Raw genomic sequence first — 21467 nt, forward strand, 5'->3', positions numbered from 1 at the left:
TAGAGATATTTTCTTATAAACCATGCCTGCCACACTGAAACTTTGTATAGGCCCGCGGTTTTAAAAATAACATATGGAAGAATGTACTTAGCATACAAAATAAGCACACTCTTCTTATTCGTGTGTGCTAATGAGACACACTCTTGAGAATTGATTGGTCACCCCACCTGCTCAAAAAAGTGCACGTATTGATACTGATAGCTGACAATGGTGACAGAGGGCACATCCACTAATCTGGCCTCCTGGTAGACACCCTGCTGAGAAAAATTCCATCCTTTGGAGATCTCAAAATTTAAACACTTGTTGTAATCAAGACCAGGAGAGATATCTGGAAGCTGTAGCCACTGGTATAAAGTGCCTTGATTTCCTTATATCCCTTCATTGCTTGTTGGATGAAGTAAGAGCAATCCCCAGGGAAAATAAGCTCAGTTTTGTTGTCATTCTCACCAGTTCAGTACCTGGACCAGTCTTTGTGATCTGGCTTAGGTTCATTGTTTTATCTTGAAATTATCTTGACTTTTAGACTTTAGGGCTCAAAAATGAACTTTTCTGGCATTTTCTGATTTTCATGCATTCATAGGCAACAATCTGTTCATGCCAAATAAAAATTCTCTTCAGTTATAATAAATCTAGTTGTCTACTTAACCCTCATGTACTAGGTCTTCTTGTGAAAATTTAATGAGCTCAAGTCTGCCCTGAAGTATTATCTTATCCACCAAAAGGATAAAACATAAAAATTCCACAATGCTGTGAATAATGTAGATTTTATTAAGGATTCTATGGAAGGTTAGGGAAAAAACTCTTATTGTCACAAAGTAAAAGTAAACAACATCCCCATTAGATGCCTAGGTTCATTCCCCAGTGTTTCTCTCCATTTTGCACACAAATTTATCTTCCCTATATCTTTCTCCGTGGCCGTTTGTGTTAGTTTTCCAGGACTAGCATAACAAAATAACATCTACTGGGTGAGTAGTTTAAAAAATAAAAATTTATTTTGTGGAGACTACAGGTCTAATAGGTGCCTGCAGTTTTGGGTCTCTGAAGATCTCTCTTTCTAGGCTGCAGATGACCATCCATTTATATGCTCACATGACCTTTCCTCTGTGTATGTGTATCTCTGATGACTCTGTGTCCACATATCTCCTTTTCAGGATACTAATAAGATTAGATTAGAACCCCATCAATGATCTGATTTTTTTCACTTCTTTGAAGATTGTGTCTCCAAATATAATTACTTGGATTAGGGTCTTCCCTATATCACCTCCTATAATATTACCTACACAGTTAGTTACATTCTGAGATTTACTGGTGGTTGGGCCTTCATCATATGAATTTGGAGGTTGGAGGGCAATTCATTCCATAAATACCATTTTCCCAATATTTTTATGTTAAGAAATTCAGATTTGGATTTCTGTCTTTATACCACACTCAACAAAATAAATCCCTACAGCCAACTAAATGTACAACCTTTGTTAAGTTATGAGAATCTATACTCATAGTTATATGCAGAGTTTTTCTAGTTACTTCCAATAAACACTATAAAACACAAACACACAACAGGCCAATAGGCTCCTAATAAGAATAATCTTCCTGTGGTACAAGCTCCAATTCTAAGGATTTATCAACATTATTTCAATTTCCTAGGGAGAATGCTATTACTAAGATTATTCTCTTGCTTATTTGAACATTTTCTGATATATACTTCCAGAGTCTCTATATCACTTCCCTGAAGGATGCAACTCTACACATGGTCACTTGGATCAGGGCCTGCCCCTATGACATTCCTCTTTAAAGAACTTAGCTCCTCATACAGTTGGTTACATTCTGTGATATGCTGGTAGTCAGAACTGGATTGTCAACTGTAAGAATTCTCTGTAGTAGAGTATAGGTGTAAAGAATATAAATATAACTTTATATGGGCCTCTTTCAAATCAAGACCTCAAACTTTCATGTCCTTATTATCTTTTTCCCCTTTCTGCCAACTACTATTAAATAACCCTTATGTTCTTTACATTCTCCCTTTATACTGACCATAAAATTTATCACCCTTTTCAAATTTCTACTAGGGCTTATCATGATTCACCTCTACTATTAAAAGCACTCCTGACTTCTGATTTCTGATTTCCAGCCTCCTAACCCTCCAAATTATACTTTATGTTGTTATTATAATTTAATTCCTTAGCTAAAAATAACAATAAATACTGTCACTCTTCTGCTCACTCTTCAGTCCATGATAGTCAAAGAAAATAAGCCAATAAACCCAGCAAACTTACTTTGCTTGACATTCAAATCCACCCAATATCTGACAATTTTATTTTTTAATTAATTCTTCATTTAGCCACACATAACTGCACGAGTCAAATTTGGCTCTGTTATTACTTACTGTTGCCTCCTTTCTCTACAGTTCTTAACTTTCACTCCTCCGTGCTTGCACACGTGCCTGTGGTTCTCTAAGTGTAGTACAGGAAACACTGGAAGTTCCCAGCTACTTTCTGTGAGGTGTTTGAGGATAAAACTCTGTTCATTATAATATTAAGATGCTACCTGCCTTTTTCAATCTCATTCTCACATCAGTGTAAAGTAGAATTTTCCTGAGACTATATGATATGTGCTATTGCCACACCTTGCATATAGATGCAGCTATGAAAACACAACTACTTTTTATCAAGAATAAAAGACTTGCAAAAACATGAAAGCAGTATCACTCCTTTCATTAAATGCTTGCTTTTGTAAATTACTACTTGCTTAAAATATATTGTCTGTATTGGCATAGGATGGGTTTAATATTTTATTTTAGACTCATTTAGTAAATATGTATCTTAGAATTTTATCACTTTTATTTCCTAATATGAAAAATTGAGTAGATAGACTATATATTTCCTAAAGATCTGTTTTGGTGCTAATTTGTTTGATGGTTTCTGAGACCTAAATGTTTGAAGACTACTGACTATAGCAGTTTTATCTCATTGAAGTATCTTTTCCTTTTTTCCTTGTTTCTGTTATGCATTTGTCCTTTAAGGATCAGGTTAAATGTTACTCCTACTAAAAACCATCTTTTTTTTTTTTTTTTATTCCCCCCGGGTGCTGGGGATCAAACCCGAGGCCCTAGGCAAGCACACTACCAACTGAGCTACCTCCCCAGCCCTTACTAACAACCTTCTTACATCCGACTCCACTACTGTGAAAATGCTCTCACCATCCATTCACATCATTGTTCAGTTCCAGCAAATATGTACAGTGCGATGTATGGTGACTTCAGAACTGTTATCTTTATCCCCAAGGGAAAGGAGTTTAGCGACTACAGTACAGAGTGTATGTACAGTTTCTTTACCTTTAGTTTTAGACTCTACTCATTTTTGAAATTTGGGAGGGTCTGCAACTAATGTTGCTTCATTTATTAGTAATACAGTTAAGATTCTTGTCACAATCTGCAGACCATACTGGGATTTCTTAACCTCCTAAATACTTTTTTTAAAATTTGTATGCATTAAATTCATTCTTTGCAAAGTGTTAAGGGTTTTAACAAATACGTAGTATCATTTATTCACCACTGTAGTATAGTACAAAATATTTTCATCATAAAAGAATCCCTTGTTCTTACATTCAACAATCCATCTCCCAACCTGGAATTCTTGGCAACCACTGACATAGCAGCTCTACATTTTTGCATTCTTCAGATGTCCAGATCAGTATTAAGAGGTCTGAGACTTACTTCTTTCAATTAGAAATATGTGTTTCAGAATTGTTCATGTCATTGCATGTCTTGATAGCTCATTCTTTTGCACTAATAAGCAATTAATCGCGTACTGGGAAAACTTACTTTCCTCTAGTTTGTGTCACCTATGAGCAAAGCTATACATATTTCCATGCAGACTGTAGTGTGCACACCAAATTTTAAAATTAGTTGGGTAAATATCTAGGAGTACAACTGCTGGATGGTATGGTAAGGCTCTGCCCCTGCTTAGCTTTGTAAGAAAATGCCAAGCAATGAATGACAGTTCCTGTTACTCCATATCCTTATCAGTAATCAGTATTGTCAGTAGATTTTTATGTTGGCATTTTATCCATTTGACTAAGTCCGCAGTAGTATCTTCATACATTTAAAAATATGTTTATTTTATATATACATGAGAGCTATATACTAAAAGTTTTGAAAACTCTCATTTCACAATCTTAGTTCTAGTCTCTCTTGGGTTTATAAACTAAATTTTCATTAATGATTTGGGAACCGTTCACAGCATGCATTTCTAAGACCTTCTGAAAAGAATGTGACTTTATATCTATGTACATGTGCTGGTATAAAGTTGTTTATCATATTCAGCTAATTCAAATTGATAGGCATCAAAGTTTAGTTAAAAATCATCAGGTGATTTGACTTTGTTTCTGTCTGATATCCTTAGTTTAGAAGACATTGGTGATTAATTCACTAAATGATTAATATTGCTTCATTCTGTTTTTCTTACAGCATGTGTTCTACAAAATAATTTAGTTCTGGTGTGTAAAGTTGCTACTAAATCTAAGATACTTGTCAGGCATGGAGTAAGGAGAAACCTTAGTGTGATATGTAACTTGTGCTGAGATGAGGTAACTTATGTTCATATTCCACTCATTCCAGTTACTATTTTGGATTTATATTATTTGATAACACATGGTTGAGGGATTGTAGATTAGTCTGAAATTTGTGTAATTTAATTTATGAGACAAACGATAAAGATATTATAAGATCACATGGAAATGATTTCAGGCTGATTGTTACAAAATTAGGATCAGTAGAGAATCAAAGAAGAAATGATTGGTTTCCCGTGTGTTTTTTTTTTTTTTTTTTTTTTTTGGGTGGGGGAAGAATAAGCCAATATGAGGGATTTGGATGAAACTCTCACTTCTTTGATTAATAATTCAACATTCCTATGTGAGCTTCAGTAGTAAGATGCCAATAAAATTGTTCTACAATTCTTTTCATCGGAAGAGTATAGGAATTATTTAAGGAAGTAAACAGAGCTATGGGTTACATTTCTTATAATTTTTTTTTTTTTTTAAAGTTAACCCACTCTTTAGAAATTGGCCCAACTGAATGCTGTGAGAATACAGGGTGGTGATAGGAGAAATCTGTTGAGGCTGGAGCCAGTTTAGCAGATATGTCCTGGGATACAAGCACAGGCTGCCTACAGTCTCTTGCCCCCACATCAGAGCCCTCCGTGCCTCAGAGGCTTCAACATCCTTACCTCTCTTTTAGTGAGCCGGTCCCACGCACGTATACACAACAACTCGAGTTGCTGTGGAAGCTGTGGGGTATTCTTATTTTAAGCAGTATAATAACTAAATGATAGTTACCTCTCTTTATACATAGATCATACATTACACATTTGGTAAGCAGAAGAGAGGAAGAATAGAGCAACCTGTAACATTTCAGCTTTGTTGTCACAGAGACAGGCATGCAATCCTGCTTTGTGGTTGATATTCTTGAGAAAGTTACATAACCTCTTAAAAATTCATTTTCTCCACTGTATAAGGTAGATAGTAATATTAATTCAGTTGAGTTTTGGTGAGAAGTAAATAGGACTAATATTTTATAATCACCGAATCGTCTCACTTTTTCCCAGTTCTGTAATCAAATCTCAGGTGTTTCATTCCTACTGTCCTGATGATCTTCTTTCCCTTCCAAAATGTATTTAGAATGAGGAAATGATATGATTATAGGCCGATTTTCTTAGGTAAAGAAAAATCTCAAAAGTTGTATAATAACCCCTTCCAGAAAAAAGAACAAACAAAAGAGGGGGGGGGGGGGGAGAGAGAGAGAGAGAGAGAGAGAGAGAAAGCCAGATGGCTTCACAGGTGAACTGTACCTTACCTCTTTCATAGCAGCCAGAATGGAACATGGTCTTAAGCTTTAAAAAGAAGATTAAGAAAGCTCTTTATAGTAAGCATGGCATTGCTATCAAAATGTGACAGAGGTTGTACATAAAAAGAAAATTGTGGATTTATCTTACTTATAAGTATTAATTTTAAAAATTATGAATAATATTAGCAAATAGAATTCTGTTACCCATTTAAAGCTAATATATCACAATCAAGTGTATTTTCTACCAAGATTACAGTATTGGGTCAATATTAGAATACGTATGAATATAATGCATTATGTAAGTCAATGTGTTGAAAGAAATTGTATGATCATATTCTTTTATGCTGAAAAGGCATTTTTAAAAATTCCATACCCCTTTTAAAAGTCTCAGTAAGATATGAATGATTGTCATTTTCTCAGTATGATAAACCATGTGTATTTCCAAAGAAAAATCAGCACCATCATGCTCAATAGGGAAACACTAACATTCAGAATAAGATAAAAGTGCTGGTCATCCTTCATATTATTATATTAGTGTATTAGCCAACAAAATTAGATAACAAAAGTTAGTTATAACAGGTATCAAAATTGGCAAGAAAAAAGGAAATTGGTCACCATTTGTAGATAAAGAGATTATATACATAGATAACCAAGGAGGATCTGCTGAAAAAAGTAGTATTGATCATAAGAATTTAATATAGATATAAGCGCTTACTTTGCAATATAATTCTTCCTCCACTAAACTTTGAAAAGTTTCCTGGTTAGGCCTTCTTTGGCACTATCCAGAGATGTCAAATGCAGGCTACATCTATAGCAATATTTGAAAAAAAGATTGAAATGCAAAACTGGGCTCCCATTTCTTCCCACTAACCACTGTCTCCTTTCTGAGAAACTGGAACTTTAAATATTAAGAGAGGATAAACATGACCTTTTTATGACCTAATCATGGTTAGTCTCAAAAAGAATGTGAAGAACTATTTTGAGTACGAAAAGTAAACACCACCCAGCCATGAAGGTTGCTGAAATCACTAGCTAAAGAAAACAAATCCACTCAATTTGATATCTTACCTTCATTCAAATTCCATCTCATCCAACATGAATTGAAATATTAAATTAAATGGGTGTGACACATCTTTTACGAGTCCCTTAGAGCCAGGCATGGTGACTTGTAATTCCAGTTACTCGGGAGACTGAGGCAGGAAGACCACATCTTTGAGGCCAGTCTTGGCTACTTAGCAAGACTTTGTCTCAACATTTTAGAATGGAGGTAAGGCATTGGGTGGGGACATAGCTCAGTGGTCGAATACCCCTGAGTTCAATCCCTAGTACTGGGGGAAAATGTCCCTAAAAATACTTACCTAAAAATCATTTTGCAATTATTCATGAAGTACTCCATACTTCTTATACTCTTGCCGAAGCTGCAAGAGCAGACACCCATGCAGATTCACAAATATCTGGAGCAAAATGATGTAAATATTATAATAGCTTTATACACTGATTTTACTACAGAAAAAAACGTGATGTAGGTTAAGATAAAGTTAAGTACAATGAACAAGTAGTTCCTTAGTTTTCCTGTATCAGGGTGAATCAAGAAAGCAGATTGGAAGGAAGAATCTCCTTCATTAATTGAAGTTTTCACAATTTGGTAAAAATTAGGGACAGGTGCATCTAATGTAAATTCTTAGACCTTTTCTAATTCAGAATGGTATTAAGGAATGTATATGAAATGTACTCAAAAGAACTGATAAAGAAGCAACTCAAAACTGCAAAGCAGAAATATCCCATACTTTGAGTTAAATATTTTTAAAAGGTTGTTTCAAAACTAACACCATGTCCTTGAAATAAGTAATTGTTATGCTGAAAATGATCAACATGTATGTGTTTACTCTGAGTTTCTAACATTCAAATTTCTAGTTAAGAATATGACCAGCAATCCCATCTGCTTCTTTTCAAACATGTCCCTCTAAGAGCAGATCCAGGTTTTGTTTAGCCTCAATCATATAGGATTTGTGAGTCAATTTTTGAGGAAAGGAATGCAAATGTACACACAAATGTGTTTGAAAATTAATATTAATACAAAATCAGATGCATCACAATAAATTCCCATGGACTAGGTAACTCAAAGCCCCTTTCTTCTGAGGCCTCTTTAGAGGAATCACAAGCCATTCTTACGTAAAAGTCTTTTCTGTCTGCCCGAACACTACAAAAATTTTAGCAAACCGCACCACTGACAGAGGGAGGATCAGATGGAGACACTGGAGCTTAAGTTTGCAGTTCATGGCAGATCTGCCTCTGGTTCCACTCTGAGTCACCCTAACTCATATTAAAGTAGAAAAGCAATAGAAAATTCAGTCCTTACTGCATTTTCATGTTGTTCTTCAAGTCCTATACATCAAAACCAAATTTAAAATAAATGAAAGCCTACTTTTTAGTAACTTAGTCCTCTAGGTGTTTAACATTAGCTTAATATCAGAATGATTCAGGGAACTATTAAGACATACCAATGCTCAGACCTCATGTCAAGAGATTCTGATTTAATTAGTTCTTGCTACGGCCTGACCAGTCTCTTTTAAAAGCTCCCAAGGTAATTCTAAAGTATAGCAGGGTCAAGTTTCATTGCCTAAGGAGCTGAAATACTCTAAAATGTTCATCAGATTTGTCGAATAAAATCTGTATTCTGATTAGTGATTGAAAATTACACGGTACATTTATGCCTTGATTTGAGATTGGGGAAAGGATCAAATTATAAAGAGACACTAAAGTACCCACTTAGGAATGCCCCAAGCAGAAAAAAAGGGGGGGGGGGGTCAGAAAGAGAATATGGAAAATACCCATTTTTCAAGAAAAAGAGGGATCTAACAAGAAAGTATGTGACCGATATTGATACACATTGAATAACTCCTATAAGACCCCCCCAAATAAAACAGGAAAAATTAAAATAAATGAAAAGGAAGATCACCAAGTGAGGTGATGGAATCTGAGAAGATGTAAAATATTCCCAGATAACTCAAAATTGCTAGGTGTAGCACATCTGTAGGTGGGGGTTTTTTATTCAGACATCAAATTAAAGATTCTGACAGCATGACATGTTATGACATGATAAGTTCTGTCATTTTGATTTTCCTTTCTTCCTTCTCTATCGGTTTTATTTAATAGCAAACAAGAATTTTCCTGGACACTATTGTAGCAATTATCATTCAGTCATTCAGGCTACCCAGGGGAAAGCAGAATGGCAAAATAAATAAATTCATTAACTAAAACTGCCAATATAAAGTAAGAAAAAAATATTTGCCCTGATTTAAATAAAAATAGAAGGTGTCAGTTTGGAAAGAGTTTTTTAATCTTATATTTTGATATTCAATGTGATTCCATTTAGCTCCAAAGTTGGCAAGAACTGAAAGCAAAAATGGTATCTCTACAGATCAAAATAAGTTAGGAGTTGGGAATATGACCTAATTTAGTTGTTTTCGATTTTTTTTTTTTTTTTTTTTTTTTTTTTTAGCTCTAGAATCCTTTCTTCCAACAAACTCTTACTCAAAAGCTCAATGTGGAAACAGAAATAGCAAACCTGGTCTGAGTGAGAGGAACTTGGGGAAGTTCAGATAAGACCCTTGATGGGTCGGAATGAAAGCGGCCCATGGCTTTTTCCCTTACACTTTCAGCAGCCCTTGTAACACATCCTCAGAACAGAAGGATGTGAAAATAGTTCTAAAAGCCACTAATTCGGGGAAGTCAGGTACCAGATTCTGTTGCTAACAATATAGTTTATCTTCATTTTTTATTTTTAGAAGCAAAGATGACCTATTCTACTGGTATCATTCAAGCAAATATACTGTTTTCTATGTTAATAATATGAGAACTCTAGGGCTCAAAAAGAAGCCATTGAAATGTTAATCATAATCAAATTCCTGGTATATTTACTGAACACCTACACATAGATAATTCTATTAGAAACTACAGGTATCGAAGACTAAGAAAAATGAAAGAGTAGTGATTAAAGGAACAAGAAAGTCATTTAGTCATTTTCATTTATTGAATATTGCTTGAGCATCTTTTTTTATGCCTTACCCTCTTCTAATCATTTAGGAAATATAAATGACCAAAAAGTACAAATATGCCAGTCCTCCATAGATCTTACATTCTAGCAAAGGAAGACAGAAAATAAGTAAATAAACATTGCAAATAAATGAGTGAAAATGTGACATGTATGGAGAAAGTACTGGCATTGTTGAAGGTATGATTGCAATATCAAATACAGGGATAAAAATAGGTCTTATTCAGAAGTTAAACTTCCACAAAGACTTTAAGTAGATGAGGGACTAAACCAGGAGGCTATCCGGAGGACAGCATCCTAAACAGTGCAAATAGCCATACAGAGGTCCTGCAATGAGAGTGAAATTTTCTTGTTGGAGGAATGGCAAGGAGGCAAGCATAATTTAAGGAGCTAAGCTCAGAGTTAAAGAGGTATGGGAGGAACATGGTAGATCACACAGACTCGAAGGGCCCCTGTAAGGTAATTGGCTTTTATTCTGAGTAAAAGAGTAGTCTAATGTAAAGATCTGAGTAGAAAGTGATATGATTAATTTTCATAATTGAAAGAAAAGAAACTCCCTTGTGCTGTATTAAGATTAGACAGGAGTTTAGGAAAAAACAGTAGGAATGCAAGAAGATCATTTAGAAGGTTATTTGCTGGGTAATAAGTGGTAGTGATTTGGACTAGGTAGATAAAGAGAGTTGAATATATTGTGGACTTTGAAGATACAGAAAACAGAAATTTCTGATCAATGGAATGGTTGGATAGTAAGAGAGAAAGGGGTGCCAAGGACTAGTCCAAGATTTCTGCCAGGGAAATTAGAATAATTGACTTGAGGTTAACTAACATTGGTTGAGAAGTTTGGGGGAAGAAATTCAGTTTTGGATATGTTAGATTGTGAAGTCTACTAGTTTTTCAAGTTAAAATATTAAATTAATTAGTTTTAAGACCTAGGTCTGGAAAAGAGATATCTATTAAAAGTCATTGTCAAAAACGGGTGTAATTACTCTGAAGGTTGAGGTAGGAGGATTGCAAATTTGAGGCCAGTCTTGGCAAATTCTCAAAGAAAAAGAAAAAAAAAAGAGACAGGATTTAATTCAGTGGTAGAGTGCCTAAATAAATAATTAAATAAATAAGAAAGATTATTTAAAACCCTAAGGATAACAAAATCACAAAAGGGTACAAAAGAGAACAAAGGAGTAAATTCCAGGAAGTCACTGGAGATTACAAAGGTTTAATGGAAGAAGTAGTATTTTAGGTGGGCCTTGAATGTTGATCTAAGTTTTTCTCAGCAGATGTGTAAGACAAAGCCTGTTTTGTGACACTTTGTTTTCAAATAGCTAATTATATAACTGCTGTGGTTAGGAACTGATTTTCTAAAGTTATCACTGCCTTGGTATTGGCTTTGGAAATGTTTGAAGGATGGTATTGATCTGAATCATAGTGTTTCAGACCAATTTGGGGGTTGTCTATTGATGTGGCTCAATAAACATGCTTAGTTCAGATTTTAACTAGTCAGATTGAGGTCAAGAAGGAGTCGCCTATAAGCCAGGATTTATTACTTTCCAATATTAGAAGACACATTTCCAACTTAATTATTTAAGCCAATTCAAATGCCTACCAGAATTTTAAATTGCATTATCATAATAGTTTAAAGTTGCAATATACATATATATATATATGTAATTCATTCTTCTCTCCCAATTCTTTCTTCAATATGCCACTTGTTCCAACAAAATTGAATTCTCCCTTCTCCAAATGTACCCATTGCCCCCTTGACAATTTTCCTTTTGTTATTTTCACTAAGATACTTTCCTTTCTTGTACCTCCATTTCCAAATTCTATTGATCTTTCTTGTCATGGCTAATATGCTACTTGTCTCTACTGATGCCCCACAATGAAAAGACCACTTTCTTTGCTGAGTGGCTACAATATTCCTCTCTGCCTGTTTCCTGGTATATCAATATCAGCTTCATGCTGGAACCCGTATAATGTGTAGCCTCTTACTAGAATACCATTATCTGGAGGAAGGGAATTAGGTAATCTTAACAAGCATAGACCCAGATATGAAGGAGAAAAGAAAGAAAAGAAAAGAAAAGAAAGAAAGAAAGAAAGAAAGAAAGAAAGAAAGAAAGAAAGAAAGAAAGAAAGAGATTTTCTAGAATGTAATTATGAATTAAAATTTGGCCTTTTCTAAGTTATCTAGATCTTTGTGTCATTTATATGACTTGTTACTTTTTCACCACAATTATAACAAGAGTACAAATGCAATAAAGGATGAGGATTAATTCATAAGTAACATCTTGGTGAAGAAGATTGCTATGTGGCTATTTTGATTTGGGGAAAATATGCAGTCAAGAAATGAAGCAAGTCTTAGTTTATTGAACTGGTATGGTTGTGTGTCATGTGCTCCATAGCTAATTCTCTTTAACCCTCAAAATTACATGCTACATGCTCGGTGTTTTCGTTTTTGCAAATGAAGGAGAGGGGGTTCCAAAAGGTGAAATAATCTTCCAGAAGTCATTCAGCTAAGGTGGTGCAGAGGTCCTCTGATGACTTGGGTCCTCCCATGTCCTAATTCATGCCTTTTCCTTATGTAGTATGTTGCCTCCTGAGATCATTGACTTTTACTTCCACACTAAGAATCAAGGAAAGTGTTTTGAAGGTTTCTTTTATTTAAATGCAAATTTACGGAAAGTTCAAAGTCAAGTAAATAACTCTGCAGTAGAAATCTATAGCAACTGAAGGATATCTGGTTGCCTTTTGTGAAGGCGCCTGGAGTTATCAGGTCAGTAAGCCCAAGTGGGAGTTTCCATGATGCCTGGAAAACATGGGGAATTATTTGAATAAGCCCCAATTTCTGCTTAAGAAAGTCACCATGAAATGAGAAGAAAACTAATTAAAATAATAAAATGGTCTTAAAGCAGTTAATTTGTTTCATGCTCCTTTCTAGGAAATATCTCTAGAAACACCAAAGTTGCTATGATTCTAAATGTGTTTATTTTAATGAAGCTACTTTCTAAATGACCTTACAGAACAGCCTGCTCTGTCAGAGCCCTGAAATTCAGAACAAAACTTTGCAGTAATTTGATAATTCAGAGGAGGTATAAAAATAGAAACTTGGATCCCTCCTGGGCATTAAATCCAGAATTTTTCCTAAGACAGAAACTTTCTGTTACCTCAAAGTCTCTCCATCAAAGCTTTGATCAAAGGAGAATATATTTTTTTTTAAGTTGCTACAAATGAGATAGCCCCAAATTTGACTATCATTTTTGCCTTGATTGATTTATGGCTGGGGCCAATCTGAGATGTTGAGTGTCATGGACATTTTCTGTTTTCTGAAAACTCAAACTAGGGAAGTAATTGAGGGCATACTGTGTGCTGAGCTGGTAGAAAACCAGGGTATAGAGATAGAAAAAAAAACTCCATCTTAAAAGGGCTCAGTCTATTAGGTGAGATAAAGATGGAAGTAGGGGTGTGGATTGAGGAAGAGTAGACTGGAGGTGGTTTAAATTACCAGTTACATATACAGGAGTAATGCTTTTTGTAAGAGGACCAGTTAACCTAATCTCAAAGCACAAGAAAGACACTAAATACTCAAGATAAATTCATTAAATCAATCATCTAGTTTTCAGAATGTCACATCTGAAGGGATTCATGCTGAAGCTGCCACGTTAAAGCACTAGGGACCAGCAGGTCTCACACTAATCTGCAATAAAATCACAGGTGTTGCAAAGAAGGTCCACAAGAGTGGCCACAGCTTATTGTTAAAAGTCTTCCAGATGATTCTCATGCTCAGCTATGTTGTAAACCACTGTTTAAGTCAAACAAGAGAAAGACAAAGGTAAACGACTTCCTGCAAAGAGACACATAGGGAGAGAAAACACTTTCAGATTTAGTAAGGGATGTAAAGAAATTGGGGATAAGGAGAAGAAAAAGGAGAAGAGAATGAAGAAAAACCATGACAAAGATGTGGATGCATGTTCTTGTTCCTGAAACAATGTTAAGATTGTTTCTGATCCTCTCTTTATTGTGGATTCATCTGAACTAGCACATTATTATATTGGGTTAAAGTTAAACCCAAGTATATTGTGAATACAACCTCTTTGAGTTGTAAAGAAAAATGATTCATCTCTTAACCTTTCCTTAATTCTCACTATTAAGAGAGAATTTACAGTAGACGTGTGTCTGTATTTCTTCTAGTCATGCTTTTCTCTTAATCCTAACATCCTGGAAAAGAGTCTAGAAAGTGGAACACACCAGGCCCTCCTTTAAATATCAGACCATGTTTTACACATACATATGCATGAAAACAAACCCACATACCCGCACCTCATCTGTCCATCTCCAGAGAGATAGAAAGCACACACTTATTATGAATTATGCCTTAGCATTCCAAGGGAGAGATATGGAGGCATCTGGTAAAGATGTCATTCATATTATTTGTGATCTGCTGATTGGCTCAGACTTGTCACATATTTCACTTCTACTGTCCATTCTCAGAAAGTTAATTAACCAAGTGGGGAAGGGATAGCTCCCCAGAGGAAATTGGGGTTTATTGAACAAAGTCAGAAAGAATGAATACTAGGATGCAAAAAACCAGGAAGTCACAAAAACCTAGGCTTCTTAAATAAGAGAATATACAAAAAGTGGTCATCACAATTGTGTGACCCATGGGGGAAACTGAGCCATTTCAATTGTAGTTCTATTAATTTATGAGTACACAATAATTAAGTGCACTCTTATTAAAATCCTAACCACTTGCAACAAAGGAAAGAAATTATACTAATTTTATGTCAAAATACTAAAGAATAAAACCTTTAAAATGCAACATGAAATGAGAAAAGGTAAAGAAACCATCTTGTGTGACAAAAACAGTCTGCATGATTCTTCTACTTGAACATTTCTTTAGAGGAGATCACAATTTTGGCCTGTCTCTTTTGGGGGGCTGGTTAGAAGGGCCTGGGGTGTCCTATTTGGATGGATGCGTCATTCCATTCCATCTTGAAATTGTACTTTAGAAACTGAGAGGAGACCCAGGAGGAAAGGTCTGAGTCAGCCTGCTTAACTTGCACGTCTTACAAAAATTTTCCTGTGACTTTAATGTTATCTCTTCCAGTTGATTAGGACACTGGGATAGGGCTGGTTACCTAATACCTAATTTCTGCTTCATAATAGTGTTTGTATGCTTAGACTACTCTCTCTCTCTCTCTCTCTCTCTCTCTCTCTCTCTCTCTCCTTCTCTTTTAGGTATTCAGCATTAGGAGATATGGCTATTTATCAGAAAAAAAATTTTTTATTCTACTTACATCCTTCTTGGACATCCAACCACATGAGGAGATGGCTCTGTCCCTTCCTTGTGAAGAATAGGAGTCACACACCAAACATGGGTGTAGAAAGTATCTCTTTCTTTGTGTCCCTCATAACTTCCTCAGATGTTCTGTGGTCCCGATTGTGACCAAAAATAATGGGGTCCTGACAGTGTCTGTCTGACCCCAGCCCAGGAATGAGATAGGAAGAGGAGACAATCTTCCCTGAACCATTTTGCTTGAGAGGATGTAACTGATCACATAGCTTATTCACTTAAACAAGGTTTTGCTACCATGGAGACCTATGAAACTGTATTTGTCAGCTCTGCATGCCCTACCAGAGTACTACACACTGAGGGAATTAATTTTCTCATCATTCTGGAGCTTTGAAGTCTAAGATCAAGGTGCTAGCAGGGATGGTTTTTGGTGAGACCTTTCTTCCTGTCTTAAAAATGGCCACCTGGGTCCTCACATGGTCTTTTTTCTTTACACAGAGAGAACCCAAGAGGACTGGTGTCCTATTCCTACAAAACTATCCTATCAGATAACAACCCCATCCTTATGACCTCAGCTAGCTTCCTTAAAGGAAGATTGCCTACGAATACATTCACATTGGAGGTTATGACTCCAACATGTGAATTACAAGATAACACAATTCAGTCAACAATAAGCAAAACCCTGACACCTCTCAAATCTCTTGAGGTTATGAAACATCCCTCGGCTATTCTCTGGGTGGTGAAATGAGACCACTGATCAAAATATTACAGAAGCAGGGAAAAAAATGCCTTATTATCTCTTTAACTACTGATGGCATCTGAAAATTTTCCCAGGAAAGGAATCTTTAAAATTAGGTATCAATATACTCATTACAGTATGATCCTTCTTTGGCAGCCTCTAAGGTCTTTCTTTACCAAGTGCCCCAGATCAAGGTCAATGTCAGCAGGGCTATGAACTGATTTCAGGTCTTCCTTCTCATTGGTGTTTTCTAGTACTGAGGGTCTCATTAAGGAAGTACAATTTCTTGCACTCTCCCTCCTTTCCTTCCTCCCTCCCCCTCTGTCTCTGAACACCTGCTCCATAATGCCATAATTTTTTCTCTTACTCAATTAAAAGCAAGCACATTCTAAATTAATTCTTCTCTTTTTCAGTTTAATTGGATAATCACTTTTACTTTTAGATTAACTAAATTGTTTACAGACACAATCTTCATGCTTGTGTTTAATTTAGGAATGGGTATTTAGTAGGAGACTGCAGGGAATTCTATCACAACTGGCCAGCCTTTGTAATGTGGCTTTCGGGTATAGGAAATAGCATAAAACTACACCATGGGAATATTTTTATTCTTAAAATGTAACCAGAAATTCAACACATCCTGAGCACTATCTGACTTTATTTCTCAGACTTCATTCATTATTATTCAGATAACAAACAAGAGAATTAACTTAAACCTCATGGAGATCATATTATGTGCCAGATGATGTGCCAGGAACTAAAATTACAATAGGAGAAATTGCTGTCCCAAGTGAAAAGAATATCACAACATAGAGGGGGGCATGGACAAGAAGACATTTTCCCTTCCATATTAGGCAGGGTAAAAACAAAGTGAAGTCCTGAGGATCTGTGTAAGGGGGTGGGCAATAGAAGGAAACTTCCTGGGAAGGATACAAATACCTTCCTCTATTTAATACTCATGTAAGCAAATTATGCATTATGATTTCAATAAAATTTGTTGAACTGATACATTGTAGTAGGTTTAGACACCTAAGTAAAATAGATTTTAAAATTCATATGTAATCTTAAAATATAAAGAGGCTAACAGGCAGGAGTTTGTGTGTGTGTGTGTGTGTGTGTGTGTGTGTGTGTGTGTGTGTATAAATACACAAGTGTTCTTACTCCATATATATGTAAATATATGAAATATATATATTTGCAATGTTTGTAAATGCTACTTTATTTAACATTTTAACATGTCTTTGCCTTTTAGGTATTCTTCAAAGACATTATTAATGTTTGTTAAATATACTATTATATGAAATAGCTTGTAAGTAGGAAAACACGGATTTCTTAGTGTCACCGATGGCTGGATTTTTCTAGCTACAGAAGTTAAATGACTTCCCCAAGCTGACTTGGCAAGTGATGAAAACAGGATTGCTTGATACCAGATCCATGTGTCCTTCAGAGCAATGCCGTTTCCTTTCTACTTCAACCTTTATGTCTTTATTTTAAAAACAAGGTAAAATATGCTACAAAGACATTCCATCATCTTATGTTGAATCTGCCCTGTTGCTGATAACCTTAATTTGCTTGCATTTTCCTCTAGAAGCAAGCAAGCTTAACGTATGAGAATATAGGAGTCTTGTTGCCAAGATTAGAATCACACCTTTCCCACTTACTCTCTGTGCCATTGTTGAAAGTTACTGTGCCTTTCTCTATCTCATTTAAAAAATAAGAATAATAGTTGCTGCTTTTGGCTGTTAAGAGAATTAATGCATCCATTTATGTTAGTTTTCTGCTTCTATATAGCAATTGCCAAAATTCAGAATCAAACAATATCTAGTTATTATCTCACAGTTTTTCTAGGTCAGAGGTGTGCCCTGGCGTGACTTGGTTCTATGGTTTGGGAATCACAAGCCTAAGATCAAAGCAAAGGCCAGATTAAGTTCTTAGCTAAAGGCCTGGGAAAAAATTATGTACTGGGCATCTGCCTGCTACTGGTAGAATTCAGTGTGCTGTGGTCACAGTATTGAGGTCCCTGTTTCCTTGATGGCTGCCAGCTGGGCCTCTCTCAGCTGTTAGAGGCCACCCGTTTTCCTTGATACAGCCTGCTCTGTCTTTAAGTTAGTCATAGCACTTCACGTATCTTTCACATTTCAAATATTTGATTTTCCTCAATGACTAGTTAGAGAAAAATTTCTGCTATTGAGGGTTGATATGATTTGATCAGGCCCACCTGGAAAATCTCCCTATCAAAGTTAGTAGTGCCATACACTCTAACCTAATCACAGGAGTAAAAATCCATCAATTCACAACCCTGGGGTTATACAGGATATATACAGCAGGGGTAAGAAATCTTCGGGTCTGTCTTAGAATACTGCCTATCTTTTGAAGCTGGCAAAGCGCTTAGATAATTCACCACCACATAAGAACTTAATGTTTGATATTACTCTTGTATACCTGGAGAATGAATATGTGGCTTCCTCAATACATTGAGCCATCAACATGTAGCAAATTGAACTGTGCACACACACACACACACACACACACACACACACACACACACACATTCTTCATTTAGTTAGGAAATATTTTGAATGAAGACTGACAAAATTAAAGTTCAAAAAATCAAAAACAAGATCTTTTCTAAAAGGCAACTTTATATAACAGAATCCAGAGCTACTTGGGTCCTTTGAACTGTGTGCATCTTCTGCCTTCTTCTGGCATTTTGGAGCATAGCAAGAGGCATGTCATGCAATCTTGTTGATCTTAATTTTTGAGTATGCGATTCAGGATTTTCAGCATCACTAGCCATGTTTATTTCAGCTAATGCTTGTAAGTAAATTGCACAGGAATATTCATTATGCAGGTGTTTTTGCCTCAGAATTGGAGCTGTAGGGCTCTCCTAATTGAATACAGCATCCACCTTCACTTACTGTTGTGGCACTCATTTAACCAGGTCAGGGAAGCATACAGCACAGTTCAGTCCAGAGTGGGACCTCAGTCTGCGAGAGTGGAGTGAGTCCCATAGAAATTATGGGAAGGGAAAATTATTTTCCAGAGAGGTTCAAAACTTTCTATGAAGAAATAAGATTTCCCTCTCTACCTCTAACTGTTCCTGATGTGATACTTTCTTCTCTGATTACTTTGATGGATTTAGGTGATTTTAGAGTCCCGTCTTCGTAACTACCAATATATACAAGTCAATATATTAACTTTATTATGCTCATTGAACTGTGTGTTTGCCTGTTCTTTCCAAATTGAGATTCTTTAGACTGGTAAAATAATGCCATTTCCCTCATATCCCTAGCATAATCTCTGTACAGGGAAGCTCCTGGCTAGTTTCTTAAATCTGTTAACCTTGTGCTTTCAATGGAAATATACAGTAAATGGGTTGGAGTGGAGATTCGGAATCACAGAATGAGGAAGTAGGAGAACTTCAAAATCTCAACTTCACATGAGGATGCTACCTTCAGGTCACACAGAAAATCATCCTGGATGGTTCTCCCTATTAATTTTCTAAATTTCCCTAAATTCTGGAAAACAGTTTCTGTTTCTTTTGTTTGTGTGCAGGTTCCCACTCATTGTGTGCTCTTCTGTATATTTTGGAACATTTATTCCTGAGCATTCAAAGAAATTCAAGGTGGCTAATACTAGTTGCTACAAACTCCTTTGGTAAGTAAAGCTCGCAGCCAAAAAACTGACTCTCTGCACCAGGAAGCTAGTCAATTTTAAAGTCAGAGGAAATAGGTGTATGTGTTGAGAGAGGAGGAGCACATCTCAGCAGAAATACCCAGGACGACCTCTTTCATGAGAACCCGTTCTACATTGTAATGAGACCTTACTTTTCCTCCTTTAGGGAAAGAAGGGACCACTTATGCAAATATCAGTTTATAACAGATCTTTCTTCTGTCAACAGATTATTTCCCAATAGTGACATATATGGTAAATAAAAAAAAAATCAATGCTATTTCTATACAGTTTAAACACTGTGAGTTCCAGTCTAGGACTTAAATGTAAAGTGTGATGTGTGCATCAAGTAGAGCTTTTCCTCATGATGTTTCATCTCCTGAGGTTATGCCTATGATAGATCTTGTTGCATGTCAAAAGGGACCTTTAGTCGCTAATAGGCTGACCTTCAATTGGAAGGTTATCCACCATTATCCAGTTGGACCCAACAATAGCACATGCATTTGATATGTGATATTATCAAATGGAAGAGGAGGGCAAAAAAGAGAGAAAAATAGGATGGAGATGCTTCCAGAAGCTGAGAGTGACCAGACTACAGCTAGGGAAGACAGGAATCACAGTGCTGCATCTGTGTAAAAACTGAATTCTGCCAACAATATAAATGATCCTGGAGCTTCCGATAAAGGGACACAGCTCTGTAGACACTTTAATTTGGCCCTTCTAAGACTCAGCACAGACAAACAAGCTGAGTCTACCTGACTCTGATCTAAAACTCTGGTGTTGTTAGATAGGTATTCCTTTAAGCTGATAAATGTGTGATAAAATTGTTATGCAGCGCTCAAAATAATCTACTTGGTTTTTAAAATGATTTTCTTAAGAGGATTGGTTACTTTTTATGGCCTCCACAGTTGCTGAACACTTGCCCTTTCTTGATAGGAATCAGCACCACACATTGCTGATCATAAAAAGAAAGCATGATGATTTATCTTTGAGAAATAGACCAAAGCTGCAGGAGGCAAACCCGGTCATGGACCTTCGTCTCACCTTCTGAGATCTGTGCTCAAAGGGAGGATCAGTGGATGAGGGTGAATCCAATTTCTTAGGTGGATAACAGGTGTAACAGGTTTCTACTTTATTCCATTGCACCCCTTCTGTTAGCAACTGCCAACTCTTTTTCTGTATTGATTCTAACACCTCTTTTCAAGAGTGGCTGGGAAACTTCTCTTTTCTCTCCCAGCAGGTCTTGAAAAAGATGAGAAGCAGCATTGAGCTTGCTTGTATGACACTCCATCTTGTAAGGCTGTCTATGTGGGGAAAAAAAATCCAGTTAGACAGATATTAAAAATACTGACTATTTTGCTCCAGTTTTTATTTTTTATTATGTTCTTTCCTGACTAAGAAGAAAATATATGCTCAATTAAGTTTAGAAAATATGCAAAGTTATGAAGGAGAAAAAATGTACTGAAAATGCACTACTTGGATGACACAGTTGGTACTATATTTTGATGGTTTCATTCTAGTTTTTCTATTATGCTATTATTTTTAAAGCTGAGGATCATGGGATACTCTTTAGTTCTAGGCACAGGGAGTTCCTCACTGTGTTATAAACGAGAAGCCAGAAGTCTCTGCCAACGTGAAAATAGGAATCAAAAGGCTCCAGTTAATATACACTGAGTTTCAAGTGAAGAGAGAATAGCCCTTCTGGATTTCCTGAAATTTTAGAAAAAGGAACTAGATCCTGTTTCTTTTTAAGTTTAGAAAACATGCAAACATTCCCTCCTGGGAAGAGGAAGTACTGGAAAGATCCGGGGGCGTGTTGTGAGTCTGGGGGCTCCTAAAGCCAGACATCTTGGTCAATGTACAGCCTTGCCTTTGGCTAGTT

The sequence above is a fragment of the Sciurus vulgaris genome (genome assembly GCF_902686455.1).
Source record: "Sciurus vulgaris genome assembly, chromosome: 11".
Lineage (NCBI taxonomy): Eukaryota > Metazoa > Chordata > Mammalia > Rodentia > Sciuridae > Sciurus > Sciurus vulgaris.